Here is a 21,995-nt window from a genome sequence, read left to right on the forward strand (position 1 = left end):
GCTCCGGGGCTCTTCTTAGGCCCAGGTCAAGAGACATTTAAGTGCCATCCCTCCCCTCAGCTCAGCTCCCTCTCTCAGCTCACTTCTATGGTGGACTTTCCTCCTGGGGGCAAGATGGCTGCAGCAGCCTTATGTCTACTCAGTCAGGAACAGGGACATCTAACCGAGCTACATCTGTCTCTAAGCTTGTGGGTGTGCGCATCCATGGCACAATAGCCTCCAGAGCCAAACGAGGTCCAGTCCATCATATTGCTCAGAGTGGGCTAAGAGAAATTAAGCTCCCAGAGGGAGTCAGGGGCTCAGGAGAAGTCAGGGAGTCCAGAGGAGTCAGAAGACAGAAGGAAATGAATGGTGGTCCACCAAGGGCTTGCAACTGAGGCCTCAGAACTAAAGTGTCCTAGTATTACTAACAATCCCTCAAGATTTCCTGAGCCATGCCTTCCAGCCTACAGAATACCCCACAGGTTGTGTATGTCTCTTTATAACAGTCCCTGACAGTGCTTACCCACATCTACAGCTGCAAGGACACTTCCACAGACTCCTAGACCACCCGGCAGAAGTGCTCCAGGAGGAGACAGTGGCTGTAAATAGGTATCATTGAAGCAAGCCAGGTGATGTGATTGACACCCGTAACCCAGGGCTCAAAAGACTAAGACAGAAATATTGTTGCACATGTTAGAACCAGCCTGAACTAAGACCCCGTTTCAAGGGAACAGCCAAAAAAAACAAAACAAAACAAAACAAAAAAAACAAAAACCAACAAAAAGCCACGAGGCCTGTGTGTGTTATGCAAAGGCCCTGAGACAGATGTGTATGATAGGTTGAGGAACCCGGGAAGCTACTGGCTGGCTGAGTAGAAGGAAGAGGGTATTCAGCTTTTCCCTAAACTACATGGGACCCTGAAAGAATGGATCCAAAAGGAGAATTCTGACTACAATGGATCCTATGGTTGAAGAGAAAGACTAGGGAGGATCTGGGGGGTGGGGGCAGGGGACTATGACCTGGTGGCAGCTGTGTACAGGAGGAAGATAAGGGTAGTTATAAGGGGGATGGGTGTTGAAGGTCACTGTGGCCCTACAGCAGCCGTACAGCCCAGAAGACAGGCCCCTTGTTCCCACAGCCTGCCCTTGTACTGATGGAATCTTGGAGTCTCGTGCCAAGCCACTGGAGGATGGGCCACTCCCTGGCAGAGGTCCCTCCTATGCACCCAGCTGTTGCCTGAGGAGTCACGGAGGAGGAGGACGACCAGCAGATGTGATGTTCAGGAAGGAAGCTCTCGCTGTTAAGAGTCCTAAGTCGGGCACCAGGAAGCTGCCCTCGTGCCCTCGCTGGCTGCTCGGTGGTCCAGGCAGAGCCAGAGGAGGACAGGAAGGGAAGAGGGGAGGCAAGTGTGGAAGCAGCTGTGGAATCAGGGGTGGCTGAGTCAGGGGTCCGCACAGCCTTCAGCTCCACAGAGCGAGCCTGTCAGTGGAGCTGTGGCTGGCCGTGTGCCCAGCACCACAATGCACTGCGAGCCGGAATTCCTGCAGAACGCTTTGTTCTGAGGCCGCCCTCAAGTTCTGGGGACCTGCACAGGGTGGATGGTGGCCAGAGGGAGGCTTCAGGAAGTCCCCGGAGGGTCCAAGCTGGGCACTGCCCCATAGTGCTGCCCTCCCCCGCCCCTGGGCACCTCCACCCACGGCGCCACCGCTTCTCGAAGGCCCGCCACCCTGGAGCCATGGAGAACACTGAACCCAATCCAGCTGGAGACGCCGTGTGGACATCAGCTCCATGTAGACCCCCAGTTTCCTGTGATCATGTCCACACTACAACAGAAACCACAGCCTACGCTTCCTGGCCTCTACCAGATTCTCTCTCCTAGATACCTGCCCCAGAGCCAGCAGATGGGCACCACACTGGCTCTCCTTATGATGGGTCCCCCAGGAGAACTCTGACAAGCTGCCCACTCTCCAACTGCCTGGGTGACACCCTGAGAGTGACCTAAGCTCTCTGGGTTTCAGTTTCTTCTGCTTTCCAGCAGGCCTCTTCCCCACCAGGTACAGTAAGGGAAAGGTCTCCTGAGAACTGACTCCACTCCTGAGAACTAAAATCCAGAAAAGTCTGGAGGAAAATGCATGACTTTAACTAGGAAGTTTTGCCTTGATTTGTAAGCAATTGTTAAGAGTGCCTTGTCTTTTCCGAAATAGCATTGTTCTGAACTTCACCTGTGGGAAGGGCCCGCCAACGGTCAGGTCCACTCTTTACCAAAGGAGTCTGAAGCTGGGGAGAGAGATGAATCACTTGGGCTCAGTGCTGTGGAATGCCTGGCACTCAGCCTGAAGGCCTGGTCCAGGACCACTTCCATAGCACGGCAGCCCACGTGGAGGCTGTGGTCGCATGGCTAAGGCCTAAGCTGACCTCCCCAGTCAAACCTGAAGGAGTGACTTTACCAGGGGCGAGTGTGTGTGTGTGTGTGTGTGTGTGTGTGTGTGTGTGTGTGTCTGTATATGTAGTCCTTTAGGTTGTGTTTGTGTATGGCATATAGGTGTGTGTAGAAGTGAATAAGCTGGGAGACTATGTCTGTGTATATATGTGTGTGATGTTTGAAAGTGTATGATAGTCTCTGTGTGAATGTGCAGTGTTGTATGTATGTGCAAAGGAGCACATGTGATGTTGTGCCATGTGCAATATTGTATGGTTGGTGTGTTTGTACTCTGTGTGTGTGTGTGTGTGTGTGTGTGTGTGTATGTGTGTGTGGTGTGTGTGCTTGGGGTGTGTGTATATGTGAAGATGTGTTTGTGTGAACACATGTGTGGCTTGTGTGTATGAGTGTGTGGCAGTGAGTGTGCCTGCGTTCCAGGGGCATCTGAGCAGAGCTGATGAGCTCACAGAGTCTGGGGAGCCAAGACAGAACACACACTGTGCAGTTGATCAAAGCTTAGCGACTGCCCCGACCATTCATACCAGCAGCATGGCTGCCACCTCCAGACGGTTCCAGCCTCAGGAGCCCTCAGGAAGCAGGTGTTTCTGGAATACTTCCTGCTGCTGGGCTGTAGTAAGCAGCAAGGTTGATTGCTGCCCCCGGAGCCCAGCTGACGCTGCATCTAGCTGGCTGGAAACCCACAACCACTGCTCACAAAGCCGGTCTCAATATGGACAGGCCCAAAGCTCCGCTGTCCTCACCTCCACTAGCCAGCACAAGTGTGTCTCCAGGCAGGCCACTAGTGAAGCAAAACAGCATGCGGTGAGCTCTCAGACTCTGCCAAGAAGGTTCTGAGCCATCTAATTTGCAAAACTGTTGCCAATTAGTCTTTGAGGGGTCGGTAGGGATTCATAGACACCCCCCCCCCGCTGTAATTGCTAAGAGCTGCCTCTCTGCACCTTACACCCCTGCACCTTACACCCCTGCACCTTACACCCCTGCACCTTACACCCCTGCACCTTACACCCCTGCATCTTACACACCCCTGCACCTTACACTCCTGCACATTACACCCCTGCGCCTTACACACCCCTGCACCCTACACACCCCTGCACCTTACACACCCCTGCACCTTACACACCCCTGCACCTTACACACACACTCACACACCAGCCTCATCTTTTCTCCTCCTCAGTCCAATAGAGGAATGGACCGCAAGGGCAGGTGCTGAGCAGACGGGGTGCACAGGCCGGGCTGTGTTAGGAGCGTCTCCAGGGCCGTCATGGTGATAATGAGCTGAGATTCAGGGAGGACAATGCCCGATCACAAGGACCAAACTAGGGGCTGGGACACGGATCAGTGGCAGAGTCCTGGCCTAGGATGTCTGAGGTCCTGGGTCACAGTTCCAGCTCTTCCAAGACAAAAACAAAGCGGAAGAGGTAAAATGACCCTTCTTTCCCCAAGAGTGTCTGGCTAAAATGGTCATTAAAAAAAAAAAAAAACATAACCTAAGTCATTAGACAGAACAATTTGAGTCCACTAACTAAGCAGTTTTAGACACGTCTTGGTTCTGAGAGCCTTGAGCTGCACACCAAGTACCTGGTTCAGACAGTCATGGGGCCTCCAGGCTTTGAACATTCCGCAGAAGCTTCTAGAAGCTACACGTAACCATGGACACTACCACAATTCAGAGCAATACTGGAAACAACTACTTCAAATCTCTTGGACAGATTTTTTTAAAAAAATCTTTTTTGAATCATGAGTCTCTGTGAATTCCCGGTCCACTTTTTCCTAGGCCTGGTGGGAATCCCCTGTGATTGGTTCAAACACAGTTCTTGCATGAGAGCTCGTGCTGGGATTGGTGCAAATTTCCCTTCATTTGCATAAGGGCTGTCCTTCCAATCAAAGCTCTTTGCCATGCCCATTCTGGGCTCTGAGTGGACGATCAGCTTTGTCTCCAGTCTGCCTGGTATTCTGTCCTTGGACCTGACCAGTGCCTCTGTGTGGTTGGCTTTTCCTGCTGCCTTTGAGCTGCTAGCACAGCAGGCATACCCGCAAGTGCTAACAGAAGTGACTAGAGGGGAGCTTTGGTTTCTGACACCCCAAAATGCCCTGCGCCCAAGGGACTCAGATGTCCTACCAGCCCACAGTGGGGATCCCATCCACAGTGGCCACGTAGGCCACCAGCCTGACTGACAAGCAGTTCCTCTGACAGGCTGTTGTCTGACCGTCCTGCTCTCCCCATATGGACCTTTGGGCCAGGCTAGCCATTCATCCTCATGGCAGACTGTACTCACCTGACAAGATTTCCCAAGCCTTGCAATACCCTGCAGTCCCCAAGAAGACTTTTTAACAAACAATTCCTATGTAACTTCTGTTTGCAGAGGACACTACTGGCATCATTCTACCCTTTCCACAGCATGGCTACAGCCAGGAGACGGACGATCCGAGTGCTTGGTTTGCTCGCTGCGACCCTCGTGGGGGGCTTTCGATCTCCCTGTTTTACAGATGAGGAGATTGGTATGAAGAGAGCAAAGGGTTTTCCCATCTACCCAGTAGGAGGTGGCCTTATATTTCCTAGATATGGTTAAAGCAATGCTTCTCAAGCTGTGGGTCGTGACCCCTTTGGGTCTAATGCTCTTTTCATAGGAGTTGCCTAAGACCATCAGAAAACACAGATATTTGCATAGATTCATAACAGTAGCAAAATTAGAGCAAAAAATTTTGTGGTTGGGGGTGGGGGTGACTACACCACGAAGAACTGTATTAAATGTCGCAGCTTTGGGACAGTTGAGAACCACTGGATTACAATGTCTTCAGTGTCCTTTTAAATAGCTTGCAGCAAAGTCTTAAGGGTTTGGTAAAAGGGACCTCCAGGAGGGGCTACAGCTGCCACTTCTAAAGGGAGGGTGGCACTGAGTGACTTCCTTCAAAACATCCCAGCAACTGTTTTTGCTTTTTATTAGGTCTTTATAAATAACCTAGTTAACTGGTGATTCAGTTTTATATCTAAGCTGTAATTAATCTTTTTCTTTGGTGATGTTTATTTATTTGTCTTTTAAAAAAACCTTCAACTTTTAGGTGTTTTATTGGGTCAGAGCTTAGTCACCATGGCATTTACCTTGAAACATTGCAAACAAATAAACTAGGAGTGCAACCTTCTAATCTTCACTAGCTAGTGTGGAATCGATATGTAAGTTAATAAGCACGTTTGTAAATACATTGCTTGCATGAATAAAAATCTGAATCCCAGCTCTGGAGAAGCTGCTGGGTTTGTGTTGTGAGCTTGTGCTCACACAGAGTAAAGAGAAAAAGACAACCAAAGGTGACTCAATGCTCCTCACCCCCTCAGTGCAAGGAAAGCCTTCACTGGGGAACCCGACTCCCCTCTTCCTCCTGCCCTTCTCACTTACCGTCACCTTCTAATACTTGGAGAGCATTAAGATTAGGTCTGACTAGAGAGAATTTGAGATAATCATTAGTCCACATACCTTTATATTTAAAGATGGGATGGTGTCTTAGTTAGTTTTCCTTTGCTGTCAAGAGACTCCATGACCAAGGCAACTCTTACAAAGGACAGCATTTAACTGGAGCTGGCTTACAGTTTCAGAGGTTCAGTCCATTATCTTCAAGGCAGGAGCATGGCAGCATCCAGGCGGGCATGGCACTGGAGGAGCTGAGAGTTCTACATCTTCACCTGAAGTTTGCTAGGAGAAAAACTGGCCCCCACATGGTTAGGAGGAGGGTCTCCAAACCCACCCCCACACTGACACACTTCCTCCTAATAGTGCCGCTCCCTGGGCCAAGCACATTCAAGCCACCACAGATGGAGTTGTAAAATGCTTACATAATACAATATTATTGCAAAAGCAAAAACAAACAAAAAACAAAAGAGTCCAGCATGGAAGGGACAGTAACTGTACAAGGTTACAGATGAGGAGAGGTGGCCTTGGCCAGGTGGTGAGACAGAGCCAATGGCACATCCTGCCAACTGTCCTCCCACCAGGCTCTCTATAACAGAATTTAAATGTGCACGTACACACACACACACACACACACACACACACACACACACACACACACACATGTGCACGCACATATACAGACACGTACACATACATTCATTCATATACATACATGTACATATACATCCATACACACATCCACATGCGTATGCATACACATATATACACACATACACACACACACACACACACACACACACACACACACACACACAGAGGTTGGTTGGTTGGTTGATTTTCCAGTTCAGCTTCAGGCTCTGGTTGGGGACTTGGCTCCTAGACACTCATTGGTGAGGAAAATTGCTCCTGAGGCCTGCCAGAGACAGGTCCGCAGCAGAGGAACACACTCCTGCTCCAGAAGATACTTCTCCTGCCCCTGCCTCTGGGACCGGATGCTTCAATTGCAAGGGGGGACTTGTTTCAGCGGTTAGGACTGCTAAAAGTCAAAGGCCTGTAGCCTGGCTTCTCTAGCCACTGGCCTGCTCTCCATAGACTTGCTCTGCAATCACTGTTCCCAGGCTCATGCCAAGACTCTCAGAGCTTAGACTCTAACACTTGAAACCTCTCTCGGTTAGCATCTTGCTGCACTAAGGCTCTAGAAAGTTCTACTTTCCTGTTAGAATTAACTAACATGCGGCAAGTGAAAGTCCTCGGCATGGGCCGGAAAGATGGCTCAGCCATTAAAAGTACCTATGCTCTCGGAGGACCCAGGCTTTGTTCCCAGCACTAACATGGTGACTTACTTGTAACTCTGGTTTCAGGAGATAAGTCGCCCTCTTCTGGGCCCTAGAGGTCCTGTGTTCACATGGTACACATAAACGCAAACAAGCACACTCATGCTCCCAAACAACTTAAGTAAAATAGCACATAAATACAATAAAATCTCTAAAAACAATCTTCCTCTTGTCAAAATCTGTCCACTCCATTCGTGGAAGGGAGGTAAACTCAACCGTCTCAAAAATATAGTCAAGCAGGTTGGGAATGGTTGGGAGGAGGCTCAGTGGGACAGTGCCTTGACCTAGCATGGGCAAATCTATGGGTTTCATGCCTGGCGCCCCCAAAAATGGGGAAAGAGGATAAACGTGATTCAGCAGGCAGAGGCTGAGTTTAATCTCTGAAACCCATGTAATGAAAGAAGGGAAGTCCTTTACACAGATGCTGTGGCATGTGTGCATCCACACACACACTGAGTACACATACACACACACTGAGTACACACACACACACACACACACACACACACACACACACACGTGTGAATTTTAAAAACAACCTCTCTTCAGATTGTTACATATAGGAGATGAGTTTGGTCTGTAAATAAAGGCTAATACAGGAATTTTCTACACACACACACACACACACACACACACACACACACACACACACACACACACACACTGAAAGGCCATGGCTATCACTAACCCCCTGAGAACACAGACAAGATGAAAACCTCACATCCCTGCCTCACTAAATGGGAAACCCCCGGCCTCAAAACAAAACACATTGTTATTTCAACTGTTTCAGCACTGGTTTGCCAGTCAGACCACTCCCTCAAACTGTGACACAAAGTGATTCTGGAGATGCACTGTGGGAGCCAGCACTGCCCAGCACCGCCCAGCACGGCCCAGCACGGCCCAGCACAGCCCAGCATGGCCCAGCACGGCCCAGCCCCCAGCACGGCCCCTTTAAACCTGAGGCTTCCCTTTCTCTCCACCCTCGAGCTTGCCAAAGGGCAGTGATCTGATTCATCTGCTCTTGGGAGAGACTTGGTCATTATTCCTGTGGCTTCTCACCCTCAGCCTCGATTACGCGCTCTCTTTTTCATTGTACCTTCCTCACCCATCTCCCACCGGTGCAGTCAGCATTTCTACTGTAGTCACAATAAGCACAGCAACTCTGTGTTGGAGTTGCTTGCTCTCGAGGAAACTCGAGTGACTTCATGTTAAGAATCAGAAGGGAGACGTCAGAGGTCAGTTGCTTGCCAGAAGTCACAGCTTTAGTTGTGGGACAAGAGTAGAACTGCCATCCTTGACTTATGTATGTTCCCCCGTCCCCTCTGTTGACCTTTCAGTCACATCGCTTTGTGCTGATCAGCAGCTCTGGGATCCAGAGCCGTGTGGGTGCCACAGGTGGCAACTGACCTCCCAGAGGCTGTTTGAATGGCGTCTGCAGAGGTTTCGGTGCTCGGTATTGGCAAGAGCAAAGGGTACGTTTCAAGTGCTTGGGCCCACAAGTGTGTTAGGATCCCAGCCAGACGGTACTGGGTATCCTGGTGCTGCTGCCAACTGCAAAGGGGACGCATTGGACGTGGGCGCGCGGCCAGCCAGCCAGTCTGCATGCCTACAGCTTGGTTCTCTCCTGAGCCAGTCCTTGGCAGTCAAACAGAGTAGGCCTAAAGCCTGGTTCTGCTGCTGACTGGCTTTAGGGGCTCTGGGGCAAGTTACTCCCTCCCTTTGTCCTCTGGGCTGTGGAGACAGTGGAACTCTATCCCAAGGGCAAGGATGACGAGAAGTATTACCTTTAAAATGTTAGCTGTTATTAGCAGAAAGGGGACACCGGGGAACAGTCAAAGGCAGATAGGAAGAATCTGGCTAGGGCTGGGGCCATCATGTGTTAAGGGCTTGCCCCACAGTGTCCAATATCATTGTGACCTTGTACTAGGGAGGTGCCAACCTATTTTGAAATTGAAGACCCTACCCTCAGACGTTGTGATCAGCCAGCTGGGCCTGCCAGAGACAGTCTCTCCCCAGACTTGCCACTCCCCACCACACATAGCTGATAGCACCGTGATGTTGTGAAGACCAGAAAAAGAAAATCTCGGGCCTTCACTTAACTGCCTGGGCTGTGACCAAGCCAGAGTTCAAACGCAGGAATCTTTTTCTTGGATGTCTGGGTGTGGTTGCCCGTGCATTTAATCCTAGCACTCAAGAGGCAGAGGCAGGCAGATCTCTGTGAGTTCCAGGTCAACTAGGGCTACAGAGTGAGACCCCGTCTTAAACAAACAAACAAACAAACAAACAAATAAATAAATAAATAAAAGCCCTTTTCTTGAAAGTTTGATTTACTTTCTGAAGAGTTTGCTGTCCAGTCTGCTTTGCAGCCTGTGTTCAGTTGAGCTGCGGGGTGTCCCTGTCCCCATCCCTCATCTCTCCTGGATCCACCCCCTCTGGACCAGGACTCACTGCTAAGTCCTGCATGCTAAGCAGATGTGATACCAGAAAACCCTTCACACACAGAGAAGGCTACCACCTGTGACTCCAGGGCCACGTTCTGCTGTCTGTATCACACGGATTTTGCTGTCACATGATATAATGACAGTAACGCCGTGTTAACGGTGTTGTATTTGGGGGTTGTGGGGATGTTTCATTCTGTTGACTTTTTGTTTGGGATTAGGTACACTGCACTAACCACATGGTCCTTCAGGATTTAAAAAAATACCTCATCTCACAGACCTGTGCAATGGCTCCTGCCACCAAGCCTGACAGCAGAGGTTTGAGTTGAAGGACTCTGGTATAAGGAGAAAGTTGGTCTTGGACCTTAGGTAAGCAGTGAGGTATGAGTATAAACCTAGATCATACCCACACACATACAAATAATAAATAAGGCTGGGGTTCAAGACAGGGTGTCTCTGTGTAGCCCTGGCTATCCTGGAACTCTGTAGACCAGGCTGGTCTTGAACTCGGAGATCCACTTTCCTCTGCCTCTGCCTCTCAAATTCTGGGATTAAAGACATGCACCACCACCCCAGCTACATAAGTTTCTTTTTATTATTATTATTTAAAAGTGCATCATCTCATTAAGAACCTGAAACTACCTCCTTTCACCCCCACCCCATCCCAACAAAGACAGGAAATTCTCAATTTACCAACTAATTGTGTCGCTAAGGTTCCTTTGTGCTGTTTGGATGGTGGAAATGGATCCTACATAAACAAAGCTATAAATGGATCCGGTGCCCCAGAACCTCTCTAGCCTGGCCTACTTTCAGTCTGGGTACCCCACCCACAGAGAGAGAGAGAGAGAGAGAGAGAGAGAGAGAGAGAGAGAGAGAGAGAGAGAGAGAGAGAAGCAAACCCAGGGCCTTCAACAACCCAGAGTGGCAGATGTCAGTATTATCTTTGGTGCTGACTGCTTGAGGAAGCAGCAGGCAGAACCGAATAGCTTTCTGTGCTATAGCAGTGACGTCTGAGGTCTGGTCTTGAAGTTGTTCTGTTCACTGTAAGAACCATACAGCAGCAGCCCAGGAGTCCCACCGAAAGGCCACCCCACATGGGATGCTGAACCTTTGAGAGCCAGCCCACTGGAGCCAGGCCACAGGCAGCAGCCCCACCCTCACCAGCAAACTGCAGCACCCAGAGGTTCCTACGTGAAATGTGGAACACCCTCCCTCCTGGAGAGTGCTAGGCTTCAAGGAAAGCAAGTGGGTCAAGAACTTAGCCCAGCCTCTAGTAATATAGTAAGTGTTCAGCCGAAGTCCCACAGGGTCCATGATGAAGCAAAAGGGGGGAGGAGAGGAGGTTCTGCTGTGCCCTGCAGATCAACTAAGCAGGGACGACGAGAGGCTTCCTTGGCACCAGACACTACCCAGTGCCTCACTGAGAGTGGAGAGAGGTGTGGAGTCTCCAGGGGCTTGGGACTTGACCTGGGATGAAAAAGTTATCCAGGACAGACAGACTCAAGTCTCCTGAGGACATGAGGCCAGGTGCTGCAGAAATCGTGAGAATACCCAGGAGACCTCAAATTAAATAAGGCTGAAGCCACCCCTGGGAACAGGCAAGGTCCTGGTAAGTTCTTGCTTCCCTTTTCTCCTATTGAAGGATGGCCCTGCGTGCAATCTCGGTGGCCTAGCTAGAAAAGAGAGCCGTGGCAGCTCCTGCCAGGATGCTTGGGACTAGAGAGCGTGTTATCCAGGCTGCTGAATCCAAGCTTCAAGCGTGAGGCCTGGACTCTGAATTAGCAAGCCCCTCAGCCCTCTCTGAACACTCAAACTGCTAAGGCACTGATCTGGGCCAAAGGCTTCTAGCCGACATCTGTGACCTCGCTGACATCTGCCACCTACTGCTGTGTGCCCGACTACAGGTCGTGCAGCCTCTTTGGGCTATGATCTTGCATCTGTGAGCTGTGAACAACACTGCCTACCTTGTATGTGCGCTATTTTGAAGTTCAGCATAGCGTACGTAAATACCTGACCCGTGACAGATGCTCAAGGAATGGTACCGTGGTTAGCTAGAATGTGAGAGCCAGGATGGATAGATGCCTTGAAACTGTGAAGAGCTGGGATCTGAGGGTAGCCAGCCCCTTGCAGGAAGCTCTATTCAAAATGCACATGTATTATCTGGATGGGGTCATCTCTTTAAGCAGGAATTTGCCACTTTTGCTTTTTTAAAAAAAAAAGAAAGAAAGAAAGAAAAACTGGAACAGAAACTGTTGAGCAGAAATCACTTGCTACCAGAATTCAGAGTGGCACCATAGGAAGTCCCTCCCTGTTTTTCCACCCCCATTCCCAGCCCTAGAGCCAGTCCCATATGACTGACATCTTTGGAAAACTTAGCCACAGACTGCAGCTGTCTTTAGAAACCGCTGTGTGAGCCTGAGAAAATTGTATACCCTCTCTGACACCCAGGTCCTCATCTGTAACTCAGGAAGAGGCTGACAACCATCTGCTCCGCCTGAGGGTGTTTATGCAGTGCCTGCTTGCCCAGGCCACGGCCAGGGATAGAGTTACATTTCTACCAAAGCACTGCCAATACCTAACTAGAAAATAAAGCGTCAGTCCTAGAGAGTGTACAAGCGCTCTTGCCTGGCTCTGAGCGGTTCCAAAGGTGTTTAGCAGCAGAACCCTTTGTTCAGGTGAAATCTTACACAGGAACAGGCTGGGAACCCGCATCAATGGGAACTGCAAGGAGGGAGGGGACTCCAAGCTTAGGGAACCCCAGGATATGGAGGATCACTTGGAAAAGTGCTGGGGAAGGGAGCAAGGCCATCAAATGTCTAAAGGTGATGGAGACCCTTGCCTATCAGAGACCTGGAAGGAGAAAAGCCTCCCTGCCCACCCCCTCTCTCCTTCCAACCGGAGTGGAGAGGAAGGTGGGAGGAGCCAGGCTGCTGTGGCCCCCCGGCCACAAGCCCCTAACTGTCGGTCAGAGCCATACTGGGTCTGGGGTCCTGGGAAGCGGAGAAATGGGTCTGGGCAGCTGGTGCTGGAAGCCTGCTCACTGCAGGCCGATTATCTGATGGAGCGCTTCCTTCATCGGCGCTAATATCCATGTTGTGAAACAATGCTAGGGTTTCCTATCAGTTTCAAATAGGACATGAAAAGCTCGGGCGCTGAGAGGAGAGGATGCGAGAATTGGGCAATGGGAAACGCCTGAGTCACAGCAGCCGCTTTGATTCCATAGCCCAGTCCTGGAAAAGGGAGAGAGAGAGAGTGGGTCATTAGTGACCTGGGGAGGGGCAGGAAGCACTGGCCCTTCACACAGAATTTCCCTGGAGGGCAGAGGGACGCGACCAGAGAAAGAAAAGGAGCCCCGTGGCCTCTACCCCGTGGCCTCTACCATCCGTCTGAACGGACGTGACAGCTCCAGTGGCTGCAGGTGGAAGCGTCTAGTGCTGAGTTTGGATGCATGCACTGGCTGTTCCAGGCTGCAGGGCCATCAGGACCAGAGGCTGCCTACCCACTACCTTGCCCTGGCTTTGAGCAATTCTTTTGGCCTTCCCTGCCCCTCGAAAAAGAGGGAGAGCCATAGAGATGTTTCATGTTTCCTTCTGTCTAGATGGGAGCTCTTTCTTTGAGAATGCTCTCGAATGGGTGCAGCTGGCAGCAGGTGCTGGCTGAGCATGCTGGAGACCCTGCTTCTATCCCAAGCATTGCAAGAGAGAATAGAATTGTCAGTCCACCATTCTTTAAAAGACCAGACTTGAGCATGCCCTGACATTTGCTTATGGATTCTACAGCTCGGATGCACACTCAAGAACATTCAGAGGCAAACCACAGGGGGAAAGCAAGATTGCTCACTGGGTAAAGGCCCTTGCCTCCAAGCCTGATGATCTGAGGTTGAGCCCCAGGGCCCACATATTAGAAGGAAAGAACTGACTACCGCAAGTAGGTACTCTGATCTCCACAGAGTACCATGGCATGCTCACTTATACACTACATACTCATACAAATACATGCACATATACATATATACAAACACATACATATACACACACATACACAGATAGACATATATAGGCACATATACACACATGCATATATATACATATTCATACACATGCATACACATACTCGTGCACACACACATATTCATGCACATACACATACATACACACATACATATACACAAATACATATATACACACATACATATATACACACATACTCATATATGCACATAAATATACATGCACACATATACACAGACATAAACATGTATAAACATACTCAAATACACACATACATATACATACCTACACACACATACATATACATACCTACACACACATACATACACATGCATACACATACACAGACATAAGCATGTATACAAACATACTCATATACACACATACATACACATACACATACACACATATTCATACACACATACACACCACACATGTACACACATATACACATATACATGTATACACACACACATACCAAACAAACAAACGTATTAAAAGTCAAACCACAGGCCCGAGCATGTAGCTCACTTATCTGAGTGCTTGGCTAGTGTGCGTGAGCCTCTGGTTTTGATTCCCAGCTATAAAGTGGTAGTAGTTGTGCAATCCCAGCACTCAGGACAAGAAGGCAGGAGAACCAGGAGTTTAAGGTCATCCTTGGCTACAAAGCACGTGAGACCAGCCTGGGCTACAAGAGAATCTGTCTCAAAAATGAAACGAAACGAACTACTTTAAATTGCAGCTGTTCTATTAGCCTCGGAGCCAAGCACAATTTAAGCCTGTCTCTCTCTTTTTTTAACTGATTATTTATTTACTTTCCATCCTGATCACAACTTGCCTTCCCTCCTCTCCTCCCAGTCCCAATCCCCTCCTCCCCCTCCCCGCTCCCAGGAAAGGGGAGGCCTCTCATGGATGTCAACCAGCCTTGGCATAGAAGACTAGACACATCTTCTATTGAGTCTAAACGAGGCAGCCCAGTTATGGGAAGAGGATCCAAAGGCAGGCAATGTAGTCAGAGACAGCCCCTGCTCCCACTTGAGGAGTCCCACATGGAGACCCAGCTACATAACTGTTACACACGTGCAGAGGGCCTAGGCCCACCCCCTGCACGTTCTCTGGTTGGCGGTTCAGTCTTGTGAGCCCCCATGGGCCCCGGTTAGTTGATTCTGTCATCAGAGAGGCTTCGTCCAGCAACTGATGGAAATGGATGCACAGACCCACAGCAAAGCCTTAAGCGGAGCTTGGGGAATCCTGTGGAAGAAGGGGCAAGGATTGAGGGAGCCAGAGGGGTCAAGGACACCACAAGCCTTTCTCATACCTCACCTCGGAGCCACCTTCCCAGCCCAGGAAAACCAATCCATTAGGTCCAAAACTTGTTTTCAGGATTACAGTCCTTCCGGTCAGCAACGACTGTTATGTTTCTGAGCTCTCTCTTCAGGCTGCTGCCAATAAACATGTCCACTGTGTACAGTCCCTCTCTGCATACAACTATCCTGCTGCCCTCCTAGCTTCTACTACACCAGGACTGAGGGCCTGGGCTGAGCTGTGTTCTGCTCTGTGTGGAGCTGCTATTCCTCTGAAAACCTGTATTGGCAAGCACACCCCAGGGCTTCCAAAATATTGTGGAACAAAACAGAACAGAGGAAACATGCTTAAGCCATTTTCCCATACTCTCCTTCCCCGGGAAGCACACGGCTGAGGAGAAATGCTGTTCCCTAGGGCCTGATCCCCAGAAAAGAGGGCCCTCCTTGGCCTTCAGCCTAGAACAATGCAGAGAGCTTCACACAGGGCAGGTGTGGGGGGGGGTGCCTTCCTGAAGCCTCCCAGGACAGGGCCCCAGCCAGCAGGCTGGACTTATTGTCCATTGTCCCAGGCTAGGACAGGAAGCACTTTCTGTTCCCAATTGCTCTTGTGGATTAATTTACAGTGAGGCGCTCAGAGCCTTGGCTGCACCTGTTTTTCCAGAGGCCAGCTTCTGACTCTCGGGCGTTCTCAGGAGGAGCCCCTGTTTCAGGGACCAGTGCCCCTAGGGCCTTCAGCTGGAGTCACTGCCTGTCTCGAGTGCTGGGCATGGGCTGTGAGAGCCCCCGCCTGCTTGCTTCAGTCATTTCAACTGAGTCAGCCTAACCAGGGGAAAGTTTAGCCGCATGGTTCAGAAGTGAAAACCAGCAGCAAAACTCCTGTGGTGGCACCTTCTCTCTCACCAGGGACCCCCTGTCTGTACCCCGCTCAGGCAGACAACAGACACAATCCGTTTATTTTCATATGGCTGATGCTGGGAATCCATGCTGTGAATGAAGAAACAGACTGAGAGTAATCACAGCTGTGATCCCAGCACTCGGAAGGCTGGGGCAAAAGGATGAATTGTGAGTCAACCTGGGTCACATAGTGAGTTCTAGTCCAGCCCAGGCTTCAGAGCGAGGACCATTCTCAAAAAGCTAAAAGTAGGAAAGGAAGGAGAGAGAGGGGGGAGGAGGAAGGAAGAAAGGAAGGAAGGAAGGAAGGAAGGAAGGAAGGAAGGAAGGAAGGAAGGAGGGAGGCGGGGAACTGTAACTGGGAATGACCATAACTACTTAGGTTGCTGGTGGATACATGCTCTGGGACCCTGAGTTCTTAAGCCTAAAAGTCTCCACAGAATAGATGTAGCTTAGTGTCACTGACCTGTGTGTTCCATGACAGATGCCACGGAGCAGAAAGAGACCAGTGCCATTGAACTGCCTTCTCCATCTCCTCTACTTTGCTGCTTGTACGCCCACTGCCCAGTGCCAGTCTGGGATGGCCTGGAGCTGAGGTAGGCCCCATGCAATCTTATTTTCATGGGATTTGCATATCTTTCTTTTTTAAGATTTATTTATTTTTATTTATATGATTACACCGTAGATGTCTTCAGACACACCAGAAGATGGCATCGGATCCCATTACAGATGTTATGAGGTACCATGTGGCTGCAGGGATTTGAACTCAGGCCCTCTGGAAGAGCAGACAGTGCTCTTAACCACTGAGCCATCTCCCCAGCCCATTGCATATCTCTTAGTAACTCTGGTAATATACTTCCACACACTGAGCAGGTGGAAGAAATCTGTCTGCCGGGGTCACAATGCCTGTGGGCCCAGCCTTCCACTCTGCTGTGACACAACCCCAGTGCAAAACAGTAGACACTTACTGGACGCAGTTTCCGGTCTTCCCTGTGCAGCTGGCATGTGCTTCCCCACGGGAAGAAGAGACAGGCTCTAAGGGGCAATGTCACTTATCTCCGGGTACCTGGGTACTCACAGCTTGTTCATTCTGCCCCTGCCTCCCTGTATCCACTGTTTTTCACCACTGACCCAGAGGCAGCAGTGGAGGATGCTGGTGTCTGGTGGGGTTAAGGGTGCTGACCCTCTTTTAGGGCTCTCCTTAGCTTTCAGAGGATGACCTGGGAGAGCCCCCTGTGCAACTGAGCCTGGCTGCCTTCTGTGGCACATCCAAACTTAGCTCAGCTCCTTGACCTGGGTGATCCAGGATGGCTCTGCTCTCCATAACTTGTCTAGCCTCCCTGCCTACCAGCCTACTGTATGGAAGGCCACGGTTACCTCTGCAGGGCAGCGTCTTCTAATATCACATGGCCCCGGATCCAGGTCTGCCTGCTGTCCCCCTGAGTGACAGAGCTGCCCTTTGTGAAGGGGGAGATTAGAGGCGGGCTGGAGGCTGCACAGCTTCGCCTCGATGACAGGGGCCGTCAGCCCTGCACACCGCAGAGCCCAGAGCGAGGAGAGTCTTGACAGGCCTGGAGGGGATCCAAGAGGGGGATGGCGGAGGGGGACAAGCGCCTAGCACACAAAGGCCGAGCCTGTCTTCACACCTGCAGGGACGAACAGAGTCCAGGCCGGGGGAGACAGGGCTTGTGGGGGATGAATAATTCGCTCTGAAAGAAGCATGTCACCAGGAGATAGCTCAGCCAGACACTTCAAATAAAGGCAAGCAGCCACAGTGACAGGGGACATTCTTTGCCACCAATGTGCTGCTGGGACCTAAGTGCTGAGATGTCTTGAAAGAAAGGCATCTTGAACTCTTCGTAGTTATTTTTATTAAAAAAAGGAGGAGGAGGAGGAGGAGGACGACGACGACAACGAGAAGGAGGAGGAGGGAAGTGGGGAGAGGGAGGAGGGAGGGAAAATGCCACCTCAGAGCAGAGATGAGCCTCAGTCCTACCGAGTGCCAGATAATGCATTCGGGCAGCTTCTGTCACTGCTATCAGAGTGTGGACACACCTGCTGCTTGACCAGCCTCTGCCACCCCAGGCCCTGCCAAGGGCCTGCATGGGAGCGGGCCTCACCTAGCCACCCCACAAGCTCTGCCCAGACATCCTGAACCAACTCAGATGCTCTCTGCCCCTGGTTCTCACTCTCCTTCCTAATCCTCTCTCCACCCAGTCAAAGCCTGCAATTCCAGCGCTGAGACCTGAAGCCTGAAGCAGAAGGATCCCAGGTTCAAGGTCAGCCTGGGCTACATAGCAAAACCCTGAGGAAGAGAAGAGAAGAGAAGAGGAGAGGAGAGAAGAGAGGAGAGGAGAAGAGAAGAGGAGAGGAGAGGAGAGGAGAGAGAGACTGAAGCTGAAACTGATTTATTCATGTGTTCTCATGGATGAAAGTCCACCTATTAAGTGTGAAAAAATTAGAGAACTGTGTGTGTGTGTGTATGTCTCTCTGTGTGTGCATATGTGTATCTCTCTCTCTCTCTCTCTCTGTATGTCTCTCTGTGTGTGCATATGTGTATCTCTCTCTCTCTCTGTGTATGTCTCTCTGTGTGTGCATATGTGTCTCTCTCTCTCTCTCTCTCTCTCTCTCTCTCTCTCTCTCTGTGTGTGTGTGTGTGTGTGTGTGTGTGTGTTTTTCCACTGCTATAATCCACTGTCTGGATTAAGACTAGCTGACTTAGTAGGTAAAGAAATTTGTTGCCAAACCTGAAGAAATAAATTTAATCTTTGGAACCGAGCAAGGAAATGAGACCAATTCTCCCAAGCTGCCAGACCTCCACACATGCACCTGAATGTGCATAAAGCAAATAAATATAATTTAAAATTCTAAAGACAAAAAGGATAACTGGAAAAGATGGCTCATTGGTTACGAACACTGACTGCTTTTGCAGAGGACCCAGGTTCAAGTCCCAGCACCTACACAGTGGCTCACAACTGTCTATAATTCCCGTGGGGATCCAATACATTCTGTTGACCTCCTTAGACACCTAGCACTGTGCTATACAGACTTACATGCAGGTAAAACACTCATATGCATAAAAATAAAGTAATAAAAATTAAGACAAAAAGACAGATAAAAAAGATTGCTTTACCTTACAGTACTGGAGACGAAGTCCCAGCAGCACACTACTCCCTCCCCACAGCCTACCGCAGCACATGGCATCACAAGGTGACTGTGGAGGGAAAAGAGTCACACTTTAAAACAGGAAGCCAGAGCTCGCAGGGCCTGTCTTGGTCCTTATAGAGCCTACTTCCAGGGTTACTCCGCCAGTCCTGATGCTGCAGGGACCTAACCACCTTCCCCTAGGCTCTACCTCTTAAAGGTTGCCTCAGGGACCAGGGTAGGCCCCATCCCAGAAACCCTAAGGGCAAGCCACTTGGGTGGCTTGTGGTGACAGCAGACATTCGCAGTGGATTGTAAGGGCCCCTGTGACCACTGAACAGGCTGCTGCCCCCTGACATCCAGGTGCCTACTTCCTGCAGTTGCTGTGGCAAGGAACCGAAGTACACAAAGTCCCTGGCTGATGGAACCCACCCAAGAACCCCCTGAAAAGCAGCTGCCTTTGACAGCCCTCAGGTCAACCACAACTCTGGGTGGAGACTGGACCTTTCATCTCGGCAGCCTGGGAGGAGCAAAAAGCGAGTTTAACTCTCAAACAAATGCAACAAACTATAGGAATCTCCCCACCCCCTCCAGCTTCCCTTGCTAGAGGAAGAGGGAGAGAGATAAAGCACATGACCTAATTGAAAACACCCTCAATATCTGGCAGGTTTTCTCCACGCCCAACCCCCATCCCAGGCCCTGTTTGACAGCTCTCACCTGACTGATCCTATTTCTCACCTTATTTGCATACATGCATACACAGCCAATCAGAGCCCACCTTGCTCTATATAATAAATCTGGAGGGACAAGTTTCTGAGTTCAGAGGAAGAGAAAGAAGTTGGGGTGCTGGATCCTGGCTGAGGAGGTTGGTCTTGGCCTCTCAGTGGGAGGGAGACTGACCCCTGGGAGACTTATCCTGTCCTAGGCAAATGAGGGAACTCAGGCTTCCACTGCTCCAGCCTCTAAGGCTCAAGAGCAACTTCAGGGAGGTGAACTTGTTCCCGCCGCAGCCTCCCAGACTTCAGTTCGGCTGCAGATGGGAATCTATTCCTGCAGCTGTCTCCGGCCTTCAAGACCCAACTGACAGGCGATCTGCTGCTACGTCCAGTCTGTGATCTGCACTCTGACTTCCGGGTGTGCCCCAAAGCATCCTGGGAGAATGGAGCTAAGATACCAGCATCTTCTTGGTTGACATCCTGCTGCTGCTGAGAGTTCTAGATCTTTTACTGTCCTGCTTGAACTTTCCTGCTTCCGCGTTTAAGTTGTTACTCTTGTGGGGTGAATGAGCTCCCCTTGTTTTCCTTTTGTTATCTGCCCATCCCATGCTTGGAGGGAAGAAGATGAGCTCTCAGGATGAGAGAATCATGGTCTTGTCAAGCATGCACACTGGGGACCAACCTTGGAGGACACAGGAAGGCCTGGGTGCTCCTCTTCAAACAATTATTTGTGGGCTACTCTGTAGAAATGGAGCTAAGGGAACAAGAGGTGCCTTTCCTTTCATTTTAACTTTTTCCTGTGGACTTTATGCTGCATTTACGATTTTAAAAACACACTTCAGAACTGGAGAGATGGCTCAACAGTTAAGAGTATCTATTGCTCTTACAGAGGAGCCCCAATTCAATTCTCAACACCCACTTTTGGCATCTTCCAACCTCCTCTAACGCCAGTTCCAAGAAATGCACAGGCACCTGCACTTAAGCATGACGTGCACACAGTATTTTAAATGAAAACAACACGCTCACTTACACTTCTAATCCACATGACTCTGCAGGGCCTTTGGGAGGTGAAGTCATGAAGATGGGGCCTCCATGATGGTGTTAGTGGCTTCAGGAGAGTCAGAGACCTGAGGTTACACACTGCTGACTCTCATGTTACGTCATAGTACGAGGTCCTCAAAGAATTCCAGAGCTTGCAGGACCGAGAGAGGAATAACCATATAACCATAATTTACTGTGCTCAGCTGTAGCATGCAGACATAGCTAAGGAAATTCACTGATAACAAAAGAAAGACACACACCACCCTAGCTGCAAGAGAGCCTGGAATTAGAACAGGGTAGTCACAGCTATGGGCTTACAGCAAGAGCTCACTTTTCCTCTAGCCCAAGGGTCTCCACTGATATTTTTCCTCTTTCTTAATATTGTTTTTTTTTTCTTCTTCAAGTCTGTATGAGTTTTTCTCTTCTCTTAAAACAAAAGAGCTCTCTCTAAATGGGAATATTCCAATTCAACCCTGTCCCTTGTTCATGGAGCCTCTCCAGCTACCTCCTGCAAACAGGTTTCTTTCCACATTATTCAACAATCTTTTTTCCTGTCTTCTTTTCTCTTTTAATATTCTCTCTTCATGAATGCCAGGCACTCGCTCTTCCTCTAAACCACACTTCCGGGCTCAGCTCAGTGTGAGCTGCTTGTTCTTAGGTTTTCATTGCTGAGTTGGTCGGCTTTCCCACCACACATCAGAATTCTGAATTTTATTTCCGAAGGGAATGCCCAACGAGAATGAAACCAGAAAGGATGGTGTGGTGCACGCCTTTAATCCCAGCACTCGAAAGGCAGAGGCAGGCAGATCTCTGAGTTCAAGGCTACAGGACAAGTTCCACAATAGTCAGGGCTACACAGAGAAGCCCTGTCCCAAACAAACAAACAAACAAACAAACAAACAAACAGAATGAAATCCCAAAAGAACCAAGTCCCATTGGCACAAGAAGCCTGAGTCAGCCATGCCTGTAACTGCCTGACTCTACCACACAGCCGCCCCTCCAGGGCTGGGAATTAGAACGTAGGTTCCCTGTATGTCAGTCGATCACTGTACTATTGAGCAATATCCCCAGCCCACTGCTTCACCTTTTTACATGAAAGAACCAATAATATTTTTAAATGAGTGGGGGCAGGAGAGTTGGCTCCATGGTTAGCAGTACTTCCTGTTGCTAAGGACCCGGGTTCAATTCCCAGCACCCACACAGCGGCTCACCACTTCCTTGGACACCAGACATGCATGTGGTATAGACGTATATGCAGGCAAAACACTCATATACACCAAATAAAAATAAA

Source organism: Rattus rattus, chromosome 6, assembly GCF_011064425.1.
Source record: "Rattus rattus isolate New Zealand chromosome 6, Rrattus_CSIRO_v1, whole genome shotgun sequence".
Taxonomy (NCBI): Eukaryota; Metazoa; Chordata; class Mammalia; order Rodentia; family Muridae; genus Rattus; species Rattus rattus.